The sequence below is a fragment of the Solanum stenotomum genome, chromosome 2, assembly GCF_019186545.1.
Source record: "Solanum stenotomum isolate F172 chromosome 2, ASM1918654v1, whole genome shotgun sequence".
Classification (NCBI taxonomy): domain Eukaryota; kingdom Viridiplantae; phylum Streptophyta; class Magnoliopsida; order Solanales; family Solanaceae; genus Solanum; species Solanum stenotomum.
This window is the reverse complement of record NC_064283.1, coordinates 58,725,236-58,746,508: the sequence shown is the minus strand read 5'-3', so window position 1 is coordinate 58,746,508 and position 21,273 is coordinate 58,725,236. Positions and strand designations below refer to the sequence as shown.

The 21,273-nt window shown below is 34.1% G+C and overlaps 1 pseudogene; it reads right to left on the bottom strand.

Annotated features, from left to right (window-relative positions):
- Positions 1-7,875: 7,875 nt before the first annotated feature.
- Positions 7,876-9,101, bottom strand: LOC125856142 (putative late blight resistance protein homolog R1A-10; annotated as a pseudogene).
- Positions 9,102-21,273: the final 12,172 nt, after the last annotated feature.

Below are 21,273 nucleotides of genomic sequence, written 5' to 3'. Positions count from 1 at the left end.
CATATGGGTGATAAAGATGAAGGCTTATCTCAAAGCTCTTAGTCTATAGGAAACAATTGAAAGTGAAGATGATCCTCTTCCACTTGGACCAAATCCAACTGTTGCACAAATGAAGAATTATGAAGATGCAAAGTCAAGGAAACCCAAGGCTCTCACATGTCGTCATTCAGCACTTTCAGATGTGATTTTCACAAGAATAAGGGCTTGTGAAACACCTAAAGAAGTATGGGAGAAACTAAAAGAGGAGTTCGATGGAAGTGACAGAGTGAAGGCTGTCAAACTCTTAACTCTCAAAAGAGAATTTGAGATGTTAAGGATGAAAGAAGGTGATACTGTGAAAGAGTATTCTGCCAAACTTATGGAGATTGTAAACAAAGTAAGGTTGTTTGGTGAAACCTTTCCAGATTCAAGGGTGGTAGAGAAGATGATGATAAGCTTACCAGCAAGGTTTGAGTCCAAGATTTCAGCAATAGAAGAATCTTGTGATTTGAAGACTTTATCTGTGGCAGAACTGATCAGCAAGTTGCAAGCCCAAGAACAAAGATCAAGTATAAGAGATGAAGAAGTAGCAGAAGCGGCGTTTCAAGCACAACATAAAGGCAAACAGCCTATGAAGGACAATAGAATGATGGAAGGAGATAAATTAGAAAAGGGAAAACCAAGGAAGGAATCTTCAAAGAGAGGGAAGTTTCCACCTTGCAGCCACTGTAAAAGAACCAATCATCAAGAAAAAGACTGTTGGTTCAAAGGAAAGCCACTGATTCAATGTAGATTCTGTAGAAAGATGGGTCATATTGAGAAAAATTGCAGGGCCAGGCAGAATCAACCACAACAAAACCATGTGCAGCAGGCAAATTTTGTTGAAAAATCTGAAAATGAAGAAGAAAGCTTGTTTATGGCTTCTCATGAAGAAAACACAACCAACAAATGCTCATGGTTCATAGATAGTGGATGTACGAGTCATATGTCACACAATGAGCTCATGTTTCATACACTTGACAAGTCAATCAAAACTAAAGTAAGGATGGGAAATGGTGAGACGGTAGATGCACTTGGAAAGGGTTCAGTTGCCTTTCAAACTACACAAGGTACAAAGTTTATACATGATGTGTTGTATGTTCCTTCTTTAGCATGTAACTTTTAAGTGTGGCTCAAGTGATGTCTAAAGGCTATTCTTTATTTTTTAAGGACAAACATTGTTTGATTTTTGACTCCGAAGATAGTTTGATTGTTAAAGTAAGAATGGTGGATAAAACTTTTCCTTTAGATGGGAGGTTTGATAGTGCAAATTTTGCAAGTAAGGATGAGTCATGGTTGTGGCACAAAAGATATGGTCATTTTAACTATGATACTTTAAAGTCTATGTATAGAAAGGGCTTGACTAAGGATTTACCTGAGATTTCACTGTCTAAAGAAGTTTGTGAGTCATGTCAGATGGGTAAGGTACACAGGAAATCATTTCCTAAAAGTGCTACCTGGAGGGCAACTGAAAAACTTGAACTAGTTCACACTGATGTGTGTGGACCTATGCAGGCATCATCTTTGGGACACAATAAATATTTTGTGCTCTTTATTGATGACTTTACAAGGATGACTTGGGTGTATTTTCTGAGTAACAAGTCTCAAGTATTTTCAGTTTTCAAGAAATTTAGAGCTTTTGCGGAAAGACAAAGTGGTTGTAAGCTAAAGGCTTTGAGGTCGGACAATGGTGGTGAATACACTTCAAATGAGTTCAATAAGTATTGTGAAGATATGGGGATTGATCACAAGTTGACAGTAAGCTATTCGCCCGAACAAAATGGAGTCTCAGAGAGCAAGAACAGAACAGTAGTTGAAATGGCAAGATGTTTGCTACTGGAAAAGAAATGCCACAAAGCTTTTGGGCAGAAGCTGTTCATACTTCAGTGTATTTGTTAAATAGGCTGCCAACAAAAGCTGTGGATGAAAAGACTCCTATTGAGGCATGGAGTGGAATACAGCCATCTGCCAAGCATCTAAAGGTTTTTGGTTCGATATGCTATTCTCATGTTCCTTCTGTCAAAAGAAGCAAACTTGAACCAAAAGGTGAATTGGGGATCTTTATTGGTTATTCATCACAAGCCAAGGGTTATAGAGTTTTCAACTTGCAAACAAAAAATATTTCAATCCGAAGAGATGTAGTCGTGGATGAGCATGCTTATTGGAACTGGGATAAGGAGCAAATTGAGAAAGATAATGCAGTTTTTCAGAACTTGAGTCCGCTGCCTGAAATCAAATCATTTGGGTCTGAAACTCTGGAAGAAGACGAAGAATCAGACGGGGAATCCTCACTTGATTCGCCAATTTTGAAGACAAGATCTCTTTCCGAGATATATGAAAGATGTAATGTTGTAATCTCAGAACCAAATAGCTATCAAGAAGCATCAAGACATGAAGTTTGGATTGAAGCCATGAAGGAGGAGATTGGTATGATAGAAAAGAATGATACTTGGAAGTTGGTTGATAAACCCAAAAACAGAAATGTGATCGGGATGAAGTGGGTTTATAGAACCAAACTTAATCCAGATAGCTCAGTTTATAAATGCAAAACAAGGCTTGTTGTGAAAGGTTATGCGCAAGTTGCAGGTCTGGATTATGGGGACACGTTTGCACCTGTTGCACGACATGATACAATAAGGCTGCTATTTGCTTTGGCAGCTCAATTAAATTGGAAGCTGTATCATTTGGATGTGAAATCTGCATTCTTAAATGGACTGTTGCAGGAGGAGATATATATTGATCAACCAGAAGGCTTTCAAGTTGCAGGAATGGAGGATAAAGTCTACCGACTTCATAAGGCATTGTATGGATTAAAGCAGGCTCCTCGAGCATGGTACAGTAAGATTGATGATCATCTCATTCATTGTGGCTTCAAGAGAAGTGAAAATGAAGCCACTTTATATGTGAAGAAGGCTAAAGGAGGAGATGTGTTTGTGGTGTCACTCTATGTTGATGATCTTCTGGTAACAGGAAGCAATAAAGCAATGGTGAATCAGTTCATGCAAGAAATGGAGACCAAGTTTGAAATGTCAGATTTGGGTGAAATGAGTTTCTTTATGGGAATGGAGATTCATCAAGCTACTGCTGGAATCTTTATTTCTCAGAGAAAATATGCATGGGATATTCTTAAAAGGTTCAAGATGGAGAGGTGCAAGTCTGTACCGACTCCATTGGTTCACAATGAAAAGATTTCGAAGTTTGAAGGAGGTGACAGGGCTGATCCAATAGTTTATAGAAGTCTGATTGGTAGTTTGCTGTATTTAACAGCAACAAGACCCGATCTCATGTTCGCGACAAGTTTACTGTCGAGGTTTATGCAAGCTCCAAGTCAAGTTCATCTTGGTGTTGCTAAACGAACGTTGAGATATATCAAAGGAACTGCTGATTATGGTATTTGATTTAAAAGGGAAGAGCAAGGGCAACTGATGGGTTATTCAGACAGTGATTGGGCAGGAAGCGTTGATGATATGAAAAGCACTTCTGGATATGCTTTTACACTTGGTTCAGGCATGTTCTCATGGATTCAAAGAAGCAAGAGGTGGTAGCTCAATCTTCTGCAGAAGCAGAATACATCGTAGCTGCTGGTGCAACTAATCAGGCTTTATGGTTAAGAAAGATTCTACGTGATCTGGAGCAAAATGACATTGAAGCTACTGTCATTAAGGTTGACAACAAGTCAGCAATATCTATGGCCAAAAATCCAGTGCAACATGGTCGTAGCAAGCATATAAATGTGAAGTTTCACGCTATCAGGCAAGCAGAGAAGGATGGCGAAGTTCAGCTTGTTCATTGCAGCTCAAATCAGCAGATTGCAGACATCATGACCAAGGCTCTTCCTAAGGGGAAATTTGAAGTTCTAAGGGCTAAGTTGGGAGTATCCAAGAAAAATCTCAAGGAGGAGTGTTAGAAAATGAGATATTTCTAGATGTCTTTTGTTTAATTGTTATTTTCTTAAATATTATGTTAAGTATGTAAAGGAAAGGTAGTCCTTGTTTTATGGAATATGTTTTGTAAGAAAGTCAATAGTGGTTGGATATGTATGGTCCTCTACTAACTTTGGAAAAGCTTATGTAGATATATGTGTGTATGCTTTCAAAAGCTGAAAATGAATGAAAGTTTCTGCTGCTGAACCTTATTTTCTTCCCTAAAAGTTTCAAATCCAAAGAGTCAACTGCTGGTGGAAACATAGTCCACGGAGCGAGTGTGCTTGGCTTGGTGAACGGGACAGCTAAGGGAGGTTCACCCAAAGCCCGGGTGGCTGCCTACAAAGTATGCTGGCCACGAGTGGATGATGCAGGATGTATGAATGCCGATATCCTCAAAGCCTTCGATACAGCCATACATGATGGGTTTGATGTCATATCCATATTAGTTGGTGGAACGCCTTGTGACTACTTAAAAGATGGACTTGCCATTGGCTCGTTCCACGCTGTCAAGAATGGTATAGTTGTAATTGCATCAGCTGGTAATGATGGATCTAAGCCTTGAACTGTCACAAATGTTGCTCCCTGGATAATAACAATAGCAGCAAGCACCCTGGACTGAAAATTACAAAGCAGCGCTGGACTGCAGAGTGGGTTGATTTTAACGGGAGCAGGCCTTTCGAAACCAACAATGCCTGAAAAAGTTTCTATCCACTAATCAGTGCTGCACAGGCTAAACGAGCCAAAGCATCTGTTGATGATGCGTAAGGATGGGATTTAGCTAATTCTTGTTACTTGTTAGTTAAACTACTCTGTTTCACTCTGCATCAATTTGTTTGTCTGGGGAAGTTAGAATTAAAGAATTGTCAAAAAAAAAAAGAGACTTCTTTTTGAAACGGAGGGAGTAGTTTTAGCTATGATCATGACATGTATTTTGATTATCTGATGCAGATTAAGGTGTAAGAAAGGTACATTGGATCCAAAAAAGTGAAAGGCAAGATATTAGCTTGCCTTAGAGGAGAGATCCCGTTGATCGAGAAGGGTCATCAAGCAGCTCTAGCTGGTGCTATCGGAATGATCCTTTGTAACAATAAACCCACTGGCAACGAAATTTACAGCGTCCCTCATGTCCTTCCAGCGATACATATCAATTATACAGATGGTGTTCGAGTCTTTGACTACATTGCTTCTTCTAAGTCTGTCTATATATATATCTTTCTTTTCCTTATTTCCAGTGTTGATACTTGTACTTCTAACTTGCGATGTTATTGTTACAGAGATCCATGCATATATCACGGGTCCAGAGACAAAGTTCCGAAGAAAGCCGGCTCCATTTATGGCAGATTTCTCTTCTGTTGGTCCGGTCCTAATACTATAACTCCTCAGATTCTCAAGGTTAGGAACCCCTCATTCTCAAGATCCTAATCAATTCTTTGATCATTTTTGTGCATAATAAATGTCCCTTTCAACTCGAAGGCATTAGCAACCTTAATTTCACCCAGAAAAAAGGATAGTCTGGTGCACTAAGCTCCCGCTATGTTACAGTCTTATCGTTTCCACATCTTGAACGACAACCTTAATTTCACCAGGGAACATAATTATGTATACGTGGAATAGTATAATTTCAACGAAAGTTAGCTTCTGAACTCATAATTTCAAAAAGTATTTGCGAACAAATCTAAATTCTGGATCTGCCTCTTTCCATTCTTGCAGCCTGATATTACTGCACCAGGAGTGGATATCATAGCTGCATACAGTGAAGCAGTGAATCCTACAGAGGAAGACTACGATAAACGCACATCTCCCAATCCTACAGAGGAAGACTACAACATGATCTCTGGGACCTCAATGTCTTGCCCCCATGTTGCTGGTGTAGTAGCCTTCTCAAGAGCCTCCATCCTGATTGGAGTCCCGCTGCTATTCGATCTGCTATTATGACAACAGGTACGCGTGCATCACTTGATAACTCGCCACTTTAACCGTTCAGATGTGTCAAATGGGCTGAACAGATAAAATCTGAACGTTCAAGTTGATCATAACTCTACTCGGGTTATGCTTTGACCTGGCAACAAATATATGTCTAGCTCAACTCGTCCAGACATGGACAGGATGCCATATTTTCATGAGCTAAATTTGACACCTGTCGTCTTTCAACTACTTAGCAATTGTCCGATTTTCTTTCACTAATCAAGATGTATGTTTTACAGCCAGAACAAGAGACAACACTTTCAAGCCAATGCTTGATGCAACGGAGAAAGACAAAGCCACACCTTTTAATTATGGCGCAGGATGCGCATCCATGGACCCTACCTTGGTCTATGACTTGACAGTGAATGACTACTATGATTTCCTGGGCTACAACCAAAACATCACAGAATTTTCAGAAACAGAATCATCTTATCATTGTCCTAAGCACCAGCAAGGCCTAAATAATCTCTTGGATTTCAACTATCCTTCCATAACAATTCCCAACATCTCTCCCTCATCTCCAATCACCATCACTCATAGGCTCAAGAATGTCGGTGCCCCTGGAAGATACACTGGACGTGTTCGTTTACCACATAGAATATGTTCAGCTTCTGTTAATACCCGCATCTTGGAATTTGATCACGTTGGTCAAGAGAAGAGCTTTAACGTAACAATTAAAGTTCTGGATGCAGATGCAGTAAAAGATACACATATTTTTGGCGAACTGCGATGGACTGATCATGTTCACTATGTTAGAAGTCCGATCGCGATAGCTTCTATGAGTGATAGTAGCTATGTGAATTAGCTAAGATGTGATTAATTGTCCTAATATCATTTGTAGTTGATCAGTGTTCTCTAATTAGTTGAATTTTGTCTATATTTTTTGTAAGTATATTACTTCATCACATTTTACTAGTCTGATTCTTGATGTTTAGCTCCTTGCAGATTTTATATTCTAAAGTTGACATTCACAAGAAAATATTAGAAGAGTGAACCTTCCATTTTGTTGAATGAGAGATAAGAGTGAATTCAGGTACGGGAATTCGGCTTAAAATAATTCAAATATTTAAAAATAGAGCTTTGAGAATATGTCTAATTATGAGACATTTGTGTAAAATTATTCCCCAGAGAAAATTATGATATGGGGGAGAATATGATTGGTATAGAAATTTCTATATACAAGGTAATCCATTTTCTTCAACTTCACCTAAGCTTTGTTTTGAATTCAGAAATAGTTGTATTTATCACCCAGGTCGTGTAGGCAGGGGTGCAGCACTGAAAGTGTAGAGTCCGAGTGAACTTAGATTGAAATAGCATCTTGAGTTTCAGTGGCACAAAAGCAACAAAACTTGAAAGCTGGAAGAGTTTTACAAGAAATAATTGCACGAATTACAAGAAATGCTTTCGATGGCACAAATAATCTTAGTAACAAAACTTGAAAGCTGGAAAAGTTTTACAAGAAATTAGAAACGCTCCCCAGGCAAGCGCATAAGGGAGCGTATTTATTCGACATCTCTTAATTAAACAATCACAATGCTTGAATAGATAAAAAGACAACAAGTTTGTTTCATTGGAACAAGTTTATCAGAGGAATGGACTGCAGAAAGATGAAACACTGAGTGATCCACGAGTATTCTATTTGCCATCATTGATCGTAGGTTAATTCCCAGTGAACGTCATGCTTTAATTCTATCCTACAAGGAAAATATGAAAGATGAAGTGTTGGAGAGAGCTTTCTATGCTAAGTAATGTGAAATCGTGATTGTTAAGGGATTCATGGATTGCAGAAATTGTACAACGACTAGAAAGTAACTTATGAATAAACACAAATGTATGATGGAGATATAAAATCATTTTTCAAGACAAAATGAACGAATTCGACTGGCCTTAATTTGTGGACGAGGGAGGGGGAAATATAATGAGATTGATGCTGCTTTCAAGACAAAATGAACGAATTTGACTGACCTTAATTATATGGAATAGAGGATTGAATACATAATCGACGACAAGTATTTGGATCTTCTATAGAAGGAAAAAATCGAACACCAGGTTGGAGATATACTTGTTGAAAGAGACTTATCCTTTCAGCCTCAATAATGCAGAACTCATGCAACATGTCATGGAGCCGACATGTTTTGATTTGACCGTTAGATCTCTTTTGCATCACCATCACTAAATTCCTACCGGCAAAGTCGCTCAAGTAAGTCTCTGCAACCTCCTTAATTTCACTGCCTTGAAGATCAGACTTTATTAGCCCCTCAGCAACCCATAACAGAATAAGTTTCCAAGCAGGAATATCAAAACCTTGAGGAAATACTCCAAAATACAAGAAGGCTGCCTTTCTCTGTTGCGGCAAATGATTGTAACTCGTTTCAACAAATTTCAAGCAGCTTTTATTGTCATCTTTGTTTATAAGGTGCTTCCCCACATTATCCTTGACTAGTTTCCATTCACTTTCACCCAGACAACCTCTCAAAGCTCCTGCAATCACCACTATGGCTAGTGGTACGCCTCAACATTTATCTACAATCTCATTTCCATATCCTCTTAACTTAATAGGACACTCCCTTGTTTTGCCAAAAACTCTCTGTTCCAACAACTTAAAACTATCCCCTTTTGACAATTTTTCCAGATTGTGAGGATGAGCGCTGACAGCTTCAGCCACATGTCGTTGGCGAGTTGTCAACATGATTCTGTCCCCTCGGGGCTGGGATTCGTTGTTCGGGAAAGCTTTCTTGACAAAATCTACAACTTTTGTGTCCCAAGACAATGAGATATTTACCTCTTTCAATAAGAAATTCACGTATGATATGAGCTAATTGATCCTCATCCTTATCTTTAATTAGTTCTTCACTACTGCTTGGCGCGACTTCTTTTACAATCTCAACAAGAATATCCTTTGATTTCTTTGATGTCCCAACATAAATCCACATTCTCTTGTAAAAATGAAAATCAAGGTAAGAATCTTGGTAATCTTTTCTTGACAGTGTGGTCTTTCCAAGTCTTGGCATTCCCACGATAGGTATAACATCAAGATCCTTTGATCCTTCACAGAGTCGCTTTATCACATCTTTTGCAGGATTATCAAAACCAACCACTTCGATATCCTCCTCTGCAGGACCCTTTTGAAATTATCAAATTATTACACATTTGGGAGACAAAAAAGTTCAAGAAACAAAAAAAGTAGCTAAAAATTATCATGTCCACATTTATATTTATTTCATATGTAAATAAATTTTATAATTCATATCATTACTTTTTAAACCATTTGTATCTCATATAATATTATTTTCACCAACATAAAATTTATTATTACTTCAAATCAGCTCCTACTTTACCATTTATATTCACCTAATTCATTATTTTTTATCACATTTATTTACCAACCAAATTTATTACTATTCATTCAAATCGACGTTTAATGAAAAAAATTCATCGTTATAACAATAGTGGTTCGTCATCTCGGTCATATGATCGAGAAATGCAAGTTCAACATGAGGAGATTGTTCATACTATGTGGGAATTTGTTTTTATTGAATTAAAATTTGATCAATAAATGTTGTGTATTTTTAGAATAGCCTGTGATAGTGTATTTCGCAATTTTATAAACTTTTATTATTTCGTGAGATTGTATAAAGGATTGGACAATTTTAATAATTTTACAACTTATTGGATTTTTACGTTTATGAGAAAACATACAACATAAAAAGTTCAAATTGCATGTCCAAACAAAACTTCAACGTCATCTCATGATTTCATCGCATGGCTTAACGGGCCCTAAATGAACAACAAGGGTGAAATTGAAGACCACCCAAAGATAGGGCCGGCGCAATCCGTGCAAAAACCTAAAACTTAGAGGGAGGTTTCTAAAACTATCCTTTTATTGTCAAAGGATCGAGTCTAAAATGAGTTAAACATTTGGGGGTCGTTCGGTAGCTGGTTAAAATTGTGCAGATATTAGTAACGTAGGAATTAATTATGAGGAAATCTATGTATTATTTTATACATGGTTTAGTTATACATGTATTAAAGCATGTTTGGCATTGTTGTTGGGAGGCCAAAAGTGCTTCTTCTTTTTTTCGATAAAAGCACTTTTTTTGAAAAAAAAAAAAAGATTTTGGCAAATTCTCAAAATTATTTATAAATGGAAGCAGAAGCAGTTTTTCTGATGTTGGGAAGAAGCTAAAAATTTCTGCTTCTTAAAAAAAGCAGAAGCAGAAAATTATTTTCTTGAACACTAAAATATCCCTCCCCTATATGCATATTTACCAATATATCCCTTATTAATTAATTAACATATATCATAAATTTGGTTAAGTTTCATACAAGAATTTATTTTTAATTTTTAATTTTTATTTTTATATAATAATTATTTATTTTAGGTGTACATACTATTATTATTTAATATATTATTTTACGTCTTATTTTACAGAATCGGAAATAAATGTAACAACAACATTTTTGTAGGATTAAAAATATGATGGATTTTATTTATTTTTGTGGTGAATTTTTTGTATATAGTGGTTTAATTTGTGAAATAGTTTTTAAATTTATTTTTCTTGATATTTTGAATTATATTTAAGTCATCATGTTAATATTATATTAATATTTAATTTATTTATTTATGTATAATATTGATTGAAAATTTGAAATGCATATTTTCATTAAAAAAAATCTAATAGCTATTTAAAATAGTTTCTCTCTATAAAATAATCTTAGTATTAAAAGTACATTGATACTTATCATTTTTTGTAAGACTCCCAAAAGCACTTTTTAAAAAGGATTAGTCAAACATGATTTGCTTATCAAAAGCACTTTTCAAATGAATTAGCCAAATACAAATTGCTTTTTTTCAAAAGCAATTTTTTTAAAAGTCATTTTAAAAAAGTGCTTATAAAAATAAGTAGTTTTTAGCAGCATTGCCAAACAGGCTCTTACTTTATACATGGTTTTGTTCACCTTCTATCCTACATAGAATAATACATATATTCTCTCATAATTTTTACATATATTAGTTATGCATGTTTTTAGATTCCAAATCAAACACTGGAATTTTATACATGAATAACTTACCTTGTAACTAACTACCAAACATGATACTCCTTCCATTTAAAAAGAGAATCACATACTTTCCTTTTTAGTATGTTTAAAAAAATGCATATGAAAACAAATAGTAATATATGTTGATGCTTAATTTAGCTAGAAATTAGTGGTGGATATTCATTTCATCATAGTTGTATTGTATGTATAGATATGAATTTGATTACATGTTTAGATTTGGAAATATAGTTATACATTTTTAGGTTGACTTCTATTATTTTAATCAAGTCGTTTTTTATTCTTAAGAAAAATCAACAACTTTGAATTTTAGTTATATTGTGTAAATTTTATATTATCATATTATTTATATTTGTTAATTGTTATAGAAATTTTGAGTTTAAAGCTATATCGTAATTAAGATAATTTAGTAAGATTTTACAAAGTTTGTGAACTTGAAGTTTCAGTAATTAACTAGAATTTTTCACAAGAATAAAATTGTTTTTACATAAAGGGAAATTTCACAAGAAGATAAAAATACCTATATATTTATGGAAGGGAAAAGGGTCAAAAATACCCTCAACTTTAGTTTATTAGTTGACTATACCCCTAACATTAAAACAAAGTTATTTATACCCTCGCCGTTACTAATTCATCATTTATATCCCTCAATTAACAGAAATCCCCAAATCAAACTAAATTGACCCGATTTCTAAAAAATTAACCCATACCCCATTTTAAACCCATGCCCGACCCATCAATCTATTTAAATTTAAAATAATTTAGCCCATTTTCCTTACCCTTTAGCCACCATTTCTACAAACTTTTTTATTCTTCCTTTTAAATTTCTTTTCTCCAAATTCCAGCAAAACATCACCGCCTCTTCTCATGACTGCAAAAAGCAGTCATCTTTGTGAGAAGCACATATACCTACCTCACCAATTTCCTTACAAAGTTAAATTCTTACAATAGTGAATAAAGATACTTACACTAAAATGATGAAAAAAGAAATAGTGTGTAGGTGTGTGCACTAAAAGGAATCGGAGAGTTTGGAGAAGTAAATTAGAGGGAAGGATGGGGTGTGAAGATGTTTCTGCAAATGGGCAGGGTCTTTGGGGAAGACAATACAGGGGGTGGGGGTTGTGAATTTTCTTTTAGGTTTAATTTTTTTTGTTGTAATTATTTGGGTAAAATTCATGTCTTTGATTCTCTCCAACGGTCTGTTTCAAGCTCCGGCGACGATGGTGTTGTGAACAGAGTTTGATATGTATGGGCCTATGGACTGGAATTTGTGGAGACTAATTTAGTTGGAATTATTGGGCCGAGTAAAATGTTGGAGTATCTTATTTGGGATCCCGGCCCAATTAGTATTTGGTTAAAAGGGCAAATGAGTTGGAAAGAAGGGTTATGCAAATTGTTAAAGAAAAGAGTGTTTCCTCTCATCTCCCTTCTTAGTCTAAGCTTCTCATCCCCTTCTATCTCTCTATCAATTCCCTAGTTCTTATGTTTAGTATCTCTACGACTCTGTTTGGGTTTTTGTTGTTTGCGTTGTTGCATTTACTTTGTGGATTTGTAATTGAACTCTAGTCTTGTTAATATAGTTGAGAAGTTTATTACTGTTACAATTGGACTTGAGTTCATTACATTGGTGCTTTCATTGAGAGAACTCCATCATCAGCTATGTTTCTACCTAGATTCAGTGGCAATGACAACGGCAACCCAAAGTACTGGATTTTTCGGGCAGAATTGTACTTCACATACCTTGGTTTCGACGAGAAGGACTGGTTACCTCTTCCTTCCTTCTACTTTGATGGTGAAGCTCTTTCCTGGTTCGATTGGTGGTTTCACAACAAGCTACTAGTCGATTGGAACCATTTCAAGGATGCATTTACTCAGCGATTTCAACAGCAAACCAACATAAATGTGTTGGGGCGTCTAGCTAATTCCTCACAGGTTCATTATGACTACGTTAGTTCTGTCCCTATAGTTTCACAATCAGTTGTGGTGTCTCCCTTTCCTGCTTCCAGTCATTTTTCAAAGTCCTCTGCCATTGCATCAACCTACAACACTGGCAGCTCACAGGCAGACCAGGTGTTCGGTAAATTGCCTATGAAGTATCAATATATAGAGTCTGTGGCACTGATTGCTACAAACAATACGGATACTGAACCTATTGAAGACACAGCGACACCACAGATTGGGAATATCAATTCAGTGGAAGAGAATTTGGTAAATGAACCTCCTTCCATCACCGAAGATCACATGTTCGACAAAATTCCTCACACAACAGTGAGTTCCAACATTCATGATATGAAAGCTATTGTCCATGATTTTGAACACTCGGTATCTACAATAGCCAAGGTGTATAACAATAGCTTGTGCAAAGAAACCAAAGTACCTCATGTCGTGTTACAAGATATAGAAATATCTAATAATGACGAGGAGGAAAATTCACATGAAAATGTGGCGTTGTTTGAAAAGTTCCCCCCATTGAATACATCTGATTTTTCGGTTGTTTTTGCTTGTCAAGGAACTGTGATGTCGAATGCAAATTCGCTACCTGCTGAAATCGATTAATCACATGTTGTTGCCTTATGGCTTCACACAATTTCTTGTTGGCATGATTCTCCTGAAGAATATCGTGGGGGTAACCAAAACAAATCGACGCTTTGCCTTGACTTTCACTTATGCAAAGACAATTGGGTTGATACTGGACAGGAGTGCACTCTTTCAGAATTCTTGTTGTCTGATATATGTGCATACAGCAAGACCTTCGACGTTCTAGATTTTTCTCTTGGAGGTGTCACGTGGTTGGCTTCGATAATGAGGCCACAAACAGGTGGATGTGATCAACTTAATTTAAGTCAATTTCCATTTGATCCTGGTGCTAAATGTGATACTGTATCCATTTGTTTGACTGCAACGGATCTGGGTGTATAGAATTCAAGAATACGTTTCACTTTCATGGCTCATACGGGTTACACAGTTAACGTGGAGGCACTACAATTGCAGAGCTGTTCTGTTAAGATTTGCTTAATTGCTTATTCAAACTTTATGACTAGAGTGTGGGATCCCGGACAATCTTGGTGTGTGAATTCCTCCATTTTGCAATCTGATTTGGCACTAGTAGTTGCTCTTTCTCCAAATTTTACTCACTGTTATATTGTTAAAAGAAGTATTTCCTTCTACCTGACAACTTGGAGAAGAAATATTCATGTTTTCCTATTAGCATGACATGCTGACAATAAGGTCCGATACGTGGACATGCCTACTTTAGAGACGTGTTTGCTCAAGCTTCATATCTGGTTCACTCGGTGGCATTGATGATTACTTCTGGGCTGTTGGAGCGACCAAACCTCTTGTCTCTAGATTGGCTTTCCTTGTTTCAGCTCAGCTACTTTTCTCGGCAATGGCATGCCAACAAGAAATTCAACAGATGCGAAAATACTTATCCCTTTTGTTGTTGTTGGGACTGCTGGAACTTTCTCTTTATTTATTCCTTAGTACACTACTCTTCTCATGGTGAGTTTGCACAATACATTTATGGTACGGCATGCTTTGAGGAGTTGGATCAAACAACTAACAATGATTTCAATTCAACACTATAGATTGGAAAACAAAACAGAGCATATGCGGTTACCTCTTAGTTATGGAATTGTTATCACACTACTCTTTAATGGAATTGATGGGAAGAAGTATGTTTCACCTTATGAGAGTGATATTTTGTTATTGTTGACATTGTTCTACTTGAACCTTGAGGACAAGGTTCTCATTGAGGGCGGGAGTATTGTTGTGAACAGAGTTTGATATGTATGGGCCTATGGACTGGAATTTGTGGAGACTAATTTAGTTGGAATTATTGGGCCGAGTAAAATGTTGGAGTATCTTATTTGGGATCCCGGCCCAATTAGTATTTGGTTAAAAGGGCAAATGAGTTGGAAAGAAGGGTTATGCAAATTGTTAAAGAAAAGAGTGTTTCCTCTCATCTCCCTTCTTAGTCTAAGCTTCTCATCCCCTTCTATCTCTCTATTAATTCCCTAGTTCTTATGTTTAGTATCTCTACGATTCTGTTTGGGTTTTTGTTGTTTGCGTTGTTGCATTTACTTTGTGGATTTGTAATTGAACTCTAGTCTTGTTAATATAGTTGAGAAGTTTATTACTGTTACAATTGGACTTGAGTTCATTACAGATGGTTAGCTTCGGAACGGCCATGGCCGACCACGATGCCGCTCTCCCTTTTCTCTTTCCTCCATTAATAGAGTCATCATACTCGTCTAAAAGTGCTCAAATCTGATCGGTTTTTGTGTTTTAGGTGCTGCTCGACAATGTCTTTGAAGTCACACCACATCTCCCTCTCTTCCCTGTTAATGTTCAATCCGATCAACAAAATTATTGCTTCGGCAAAATTTTATTTTTTCTGATAAAATTTATTGATTGGTTGTTTTCGTTTTATTTTCTAGTATTACTTGATTGTTGCATTGTTGATAAAGAAAAAATAAAGTTCAAATGAAGAACAAATGAAAAATCGTGGCAGAATTGGGGAAACACAATTGGAGAATTATCATGACAGTAGCTCTGAATGATTTTTTTTTTTTTTTTTTTTTTTTTGAGAATGGGTATAGAAAATGGGTTAAATTATTTTGGGTTTAAGATAGATAGATGGGTCGGGCATGAATTTAAAATAGGGAATGAGCCACTTTTTAAGAAATTTGGTCAATTTTGTTTGATTTGGGGATTACCGTCAATTGAGGGGTATAAATGGTGAAATTAGTGGTGAGGGTATAAATAACTTTCCTTTAACTGTAGGGGTATAGTCAACTAATAAACTGAAGTTGAGGGGTATTTTTGACCTTTTTCCCTTTATGGATCATAATTATAATTTAATTTTTTTTTATATTAAATCATTATATGTTGTTTTTATAGCAAACTCTCTCCCTCTCTCCATTGGCTCTCTCTCACCCCTACCTATAAGAAGAAATACATTCAGATGTATTATGTATCAATTGTATTCAATCAAATATAGGTGAGAGTTTTGAATTTTATTTTGAAAACTATATTTGTATTTTGTATCAACTGCATTTATATTTGAGCGAATACAATATGTATTCATCTTCTTTGTCAAATGTATTATGTAATATGTATCAATTGTATCCAATCAATTATAGGTGAGAGATTTGTATTTTATATCCATTGTATTCGAAAAATCAAATTTGTTTTCAACTGTATTTGTATTATGTATCAATTGTATTTGAACTACAATGAATACAACATGTATTCATCTTCTCTCTTCTCCCTTTCTCGCCTTTCTCTTCCTAATATGTATTCATTCTAATACAAATCAGTTTGTAGTTCTACTTTTTTCTCTAAAATCTACAAAAAAAATACAACGAATATAAATACGTAGCAAATCAAAGTGTACTTACGAATTATAATTTAGTGAAACTGTAACTAAAGAATCCTATTTAAAATCTAATTTTAAAAGGTTGCATTTGAAACCATAGCTTTTTATTTACTTGCCAATAATTTTTTTAAAAAAAATAGCAAGAAAAATAATTTATAAATACACACAACCAATGTTAGTTTCCAATTCAATTTTTTCCTATCAATCACATCATCGCTTACATAGTCAAATTGCATCATGCTTAGATGTAATGAATATCTTAATATGTATTTGCAATAAAAAATGCTACACAATTATTTGATCTACTCACTATTTTTTAATTTATAATGTCAAAACTAATTAAGTGACCAAAATAATTTAAAATTTAATCCAAATTTATATGGACCAAATGATTATATGTCTACACGATCATCATATAGTTATAATTAGCAAAAAATATTTCTAACAATTCCCAGAAGAGCGTTCAATCCATTATTGCTTGGATACTTGTGTAATATAAAAAGTGAAGTCTGAAAGATTAGATTTGAACGGTTCACCGATTAAATTATTTTAGGATTACAATTTTAAGACTAATTTATTTCAATAAAGTAAAATCATCAAAAGTTTGATGAGATAAAATGAGATATTAAAAGTTAAATTTATACTATGTTTGGTTGACAACCCAAATTTATCCTGAAATAAGTTTATAGCGTTAGAGCATGTTTGAGAAAAAAACATTTTTGTTGAAAATTTATATGTTTGACAAATCAGTAAAAGTGTTTTCAAATAGAAGCAGAATCAATTTTTCTGCTTTTAGGAAGAAGCTAAAAATTTCTGCTTCTTAAAAAAAGCAGAAACAAAAAAATATTAACTAAAATATCTCTTTCATATATACATATTTACCAATATATCTTAATTGATTAACATATTTCATAACTTTGGTTAAATTTCATTTAAAAATTTTATTTTTTATTTTTATATAATAAATTTTATTTTTTATTTTACGTTTATATATTATTATTTTTTATTTTACATATTATTTTACGTATAATTTTACTTAGAAAAAAAAGATAATAACAATATTTTTGTAAGATTAGAAAAACTAGAAAAGAATAACAATTAAAAATTTCAATAATAAATATAAAAGTTAAATTATTATTTTTATAATAGATATTTAAAATAGTTTCTCTCTATAAAATAATCTTAATATTAAAAAGACATTAATAGTTTTCCTTTTTCGTAATTTGACTCTCAAACGTACTTTTTAAAAAAGATCAGTCAAACACAATTTGCTAATGAAAACACTTTTCAAATGAATTAGCCAAACACAAAATATTATTTTGTTCAAAAACACTTTTATGAAAGTCATTTTAAAAAAATATTTCTGAACGTAGGTTATTTTTAGCAGCAATGCAAAACAGACTCTTAATCAGACACATTATAAAAAATTAATTTCATATTTAATTCTAAAATATTCATCACTAGCCCTTAATAATCAATATACCAGCTAAAAACAGGGTGTCAAAATTTATATGAAATTAAATTATGAAAGTGATATCCAACCCTCCCATGTGTTATTAATGAGAGAAGCGGTACTAACAAGGGTTGTGGTGACGTGGTAAGTACTCCTTCATCCTTAATCAAGAGGTCTTAGGTTCGAGCCCCCTTGGGTACGGAGTCGCCTTTGTTAGGGAGCGCTTTACTCCCCAATGTGGGACTTCCCGGCGCGAATCCGGATTTAGTCGGGCTCCAATGTGGGTACTGGACACCGGGTGGGAAATAAAAAAAATAAATGAGAGAAGCGGTGAAAACATTTTTAAATTTAGCGCAAATTATTAGTTTTGTTCTGAACTATTGACAATCTTAAAAAGATTCCTCTACTTGATTAATTAAATTTAGATACATTCTTAATCTGTCACACGACATAACAAGTGGTCTTAAACTCTTATAAGAGCATGAAACTTTTAATAAATAGTCGAGAGAAGTGTTGAATACACTCGTAAACTTGACAAGAATTTAGATGTGTATTTCACTTATGATAAAAGGTCAGAGGTGCATTTAAGTTCAATTAGTCAAGTAAAATGAGTAAAATGAAACTAATAATTCACACTGAATTTAGGAGTGTTTTCAATACTTCTCTCATCTAATGTACAATTTATTTATACTAAAATATAAATTATCATATTATATTATTATTGCTAAATATAATATAAGCACAATTATATACTATCGTTAAATAATTACCACAAAATCTTTTATTTGTTATAACGTGATAAGATGATTTTGAACGTGAACAACCAAATAGAGATACATTTTGAGTTCTTAAAAGTCTTCTCCAGCTCACATGCCCTTAGTTAATTAATCCTTCAAGTTAGCATTAGATTAGTCACTGATTTAATTCGTAAAGTCAAAACTAATTATCCAATCAAAATAATTTAAAATTTAATGCAAATTTATATGGACCAAGGTCAATAAATGTTACATGTCTACACGATTATCTCATCTACATAATATAATACTAAATTTGGATAATAAAAATGAGGTGACATATTTTATCGAAAAATATCAATATTTATCTTTTATCTCAATTATTTTTATTTTTTTTCTTAATTTTCTGACCAACTAACTAATCAAAAATATATTTATTTCCTCGTTAATTATTTGACCAACAAACTTAGAACGACTATAGTATATTATATCGTTGTGAAAGTGAGATCCAATCCTCCCATGTTATTAATTGATCTACAATTTGATAGTACTAAAATAATATAGTTGGTAATACCTACGTATAGTTGACATTAATAAATTTTAATGAAGTTTGTTATTATATTTAAATATTTATTCACATTTCACACTCAATATTTATAGCAAATTATGTATTAATTATGATAGTTAATTAAATGAGACATTTAATAATTAATAATTATTAAATAATAAGAAATTATATTGACAAAGTATATTATTAAGATTTAAGTGCATCCGTGTATTGATTTAATATAAAAATTTGATCGAAATGAGTTTATGGCGGGTGATTTTGCTTATAAAGTGAATAACCAGCTTGAGATAAATTATGAGTTGTTCTCAGCAAAATAATAATTAAAAAATAGTGAGTTGTTAAAAGTCTTGTCCAACTCACATGCCCTTAATTACTTTTCGGAAAATTTCAAAAATAGTCAAGAATCAAGATAATAAACATAAGGCTCTATAGCTATAATTTCGGTAATTGTGCTCCATAATTATAATTTTGTTTGTTATGGAGACTGTAATTTATATATTTTGCTTGCGAATATACAAATAGTGTAAGTATATACAAATGGAGGTTGCGGTTTGTATATTTCGCTTGCGAATATTTCAGAACTCTGTTTGTATATTTCGCTTGCAGGGTAATTCATTATGAATTTTTCATAATCGTATACAAATTGTTGAAGTGATGTTGTTGAACTGTGTGCTATGTAAATTGTGAATTGTTAGATTGAGTTGGTTTTATGCGGGTTGTAGCTGTGGAGGTTCGATTGGAGTGTAAGGAGTACCCATATTCTATATTCTTAGCTTTGGGTTTAGGAGTTTGCTTGCTGAGTGTTGTGTGGTTTGGTACTCACCTCTTGCTTCTACATTTGTGTAGGTTACAAGCCCATATCTTCATGATACTCTTTTTTCTGCTTATCCGAGACTTCCTGTGAAGATTTGTGAGGTAGTTGTTTGTCATCTCAACGGACTTTTCACTCCTATTTATGATCTTGTTCTACTTTCGAGACAACATTATTTGAGACTTGTTTATTTCTTTCAAATCTATTGTAATACATTAGAGGTTTGTACATGTGACAACCGAATTTTGGGGGTTTAATTAAGTTGACTTTACTATCCGCATTTTTATTTGCTATTAAACTTTCATTATTATTATTTTTCCGCATTTTATCTTAATATTTGGGTGGTCTTAGATCGGAATTTGGTGGGGGCCAATTTGATACAAGGAGATGAGGAAAATCCATTATAAATTCATACTTAACAAAGATTTTAAAATTGAGAAATTTATAAAAGAGGGTCAATATTATATTTTTAGTGGAGTGGGTCATTAAATATATATATATATATATTTTGTTCTTACAATTTTTGGTTAGAAATAAGAATTCCATATCAACAAATTTTAATGAAAAAAATAATTAAATCGGTTGAGTGACTTTCTATGCAAAGAACTCATAGTTGAGTGAATTTTGAGTCGAAAATCAAAGTTGAGTGAATTTCTGTGAAAAAAGTTGATAGTTGAGTGATCATTGTTGACACCCAATTTTGGACCTCCACAATAGAGATTAATCATTCAAGCTTCTTAAATTCCAAACGATTTGAAATGATTAATTTTTATAAAGTTTAAAATATTTTTCAAGTTACTTTTAATTAATTTTATCATTTTTATAATTTGTAAGTAACATATATAATTTTGTCTTCAGTCTTTCTAAGACCATTTTGAGCCTTTTTCCTTAAACCATCCATTTCAGTCCTCTTCATTTTCCAACAGCCCACTTCTCCTATTAGTCCCAACCCAACAATACAATACCAAAACAGTACCCGACACCCCAGTGGGCTGTGTCTGTCTTCTTCTCCAGCGATGCGAAACCCGGAATCGCGACCTGAGCTCCAGCAACCCGTTCGCGTGTGTTCTCTCCTTATCCTCTCCGTATCGAGAACATTCGAGAATTGGGACAGTTGTTGCAATCGTGTTGCTCCTTCGTCCTTTGCTCACAATCAAGCGGCCCTTACCATTTTTCCGTTGAAGAAATGTACAAGAATCGTTCTTTACCATCCTTTAGCATGGTTTGTTGTTGGTTGATTTTATTTTGGTCATTCTTGGATTTATCTACTTATTATAAATGTTTCCTTTTCATATTTACAGGTAAGTTCTTTCTAAAAATGATCAATTTAGCTCTAAATTGTCTTTGGTTTGAATACACT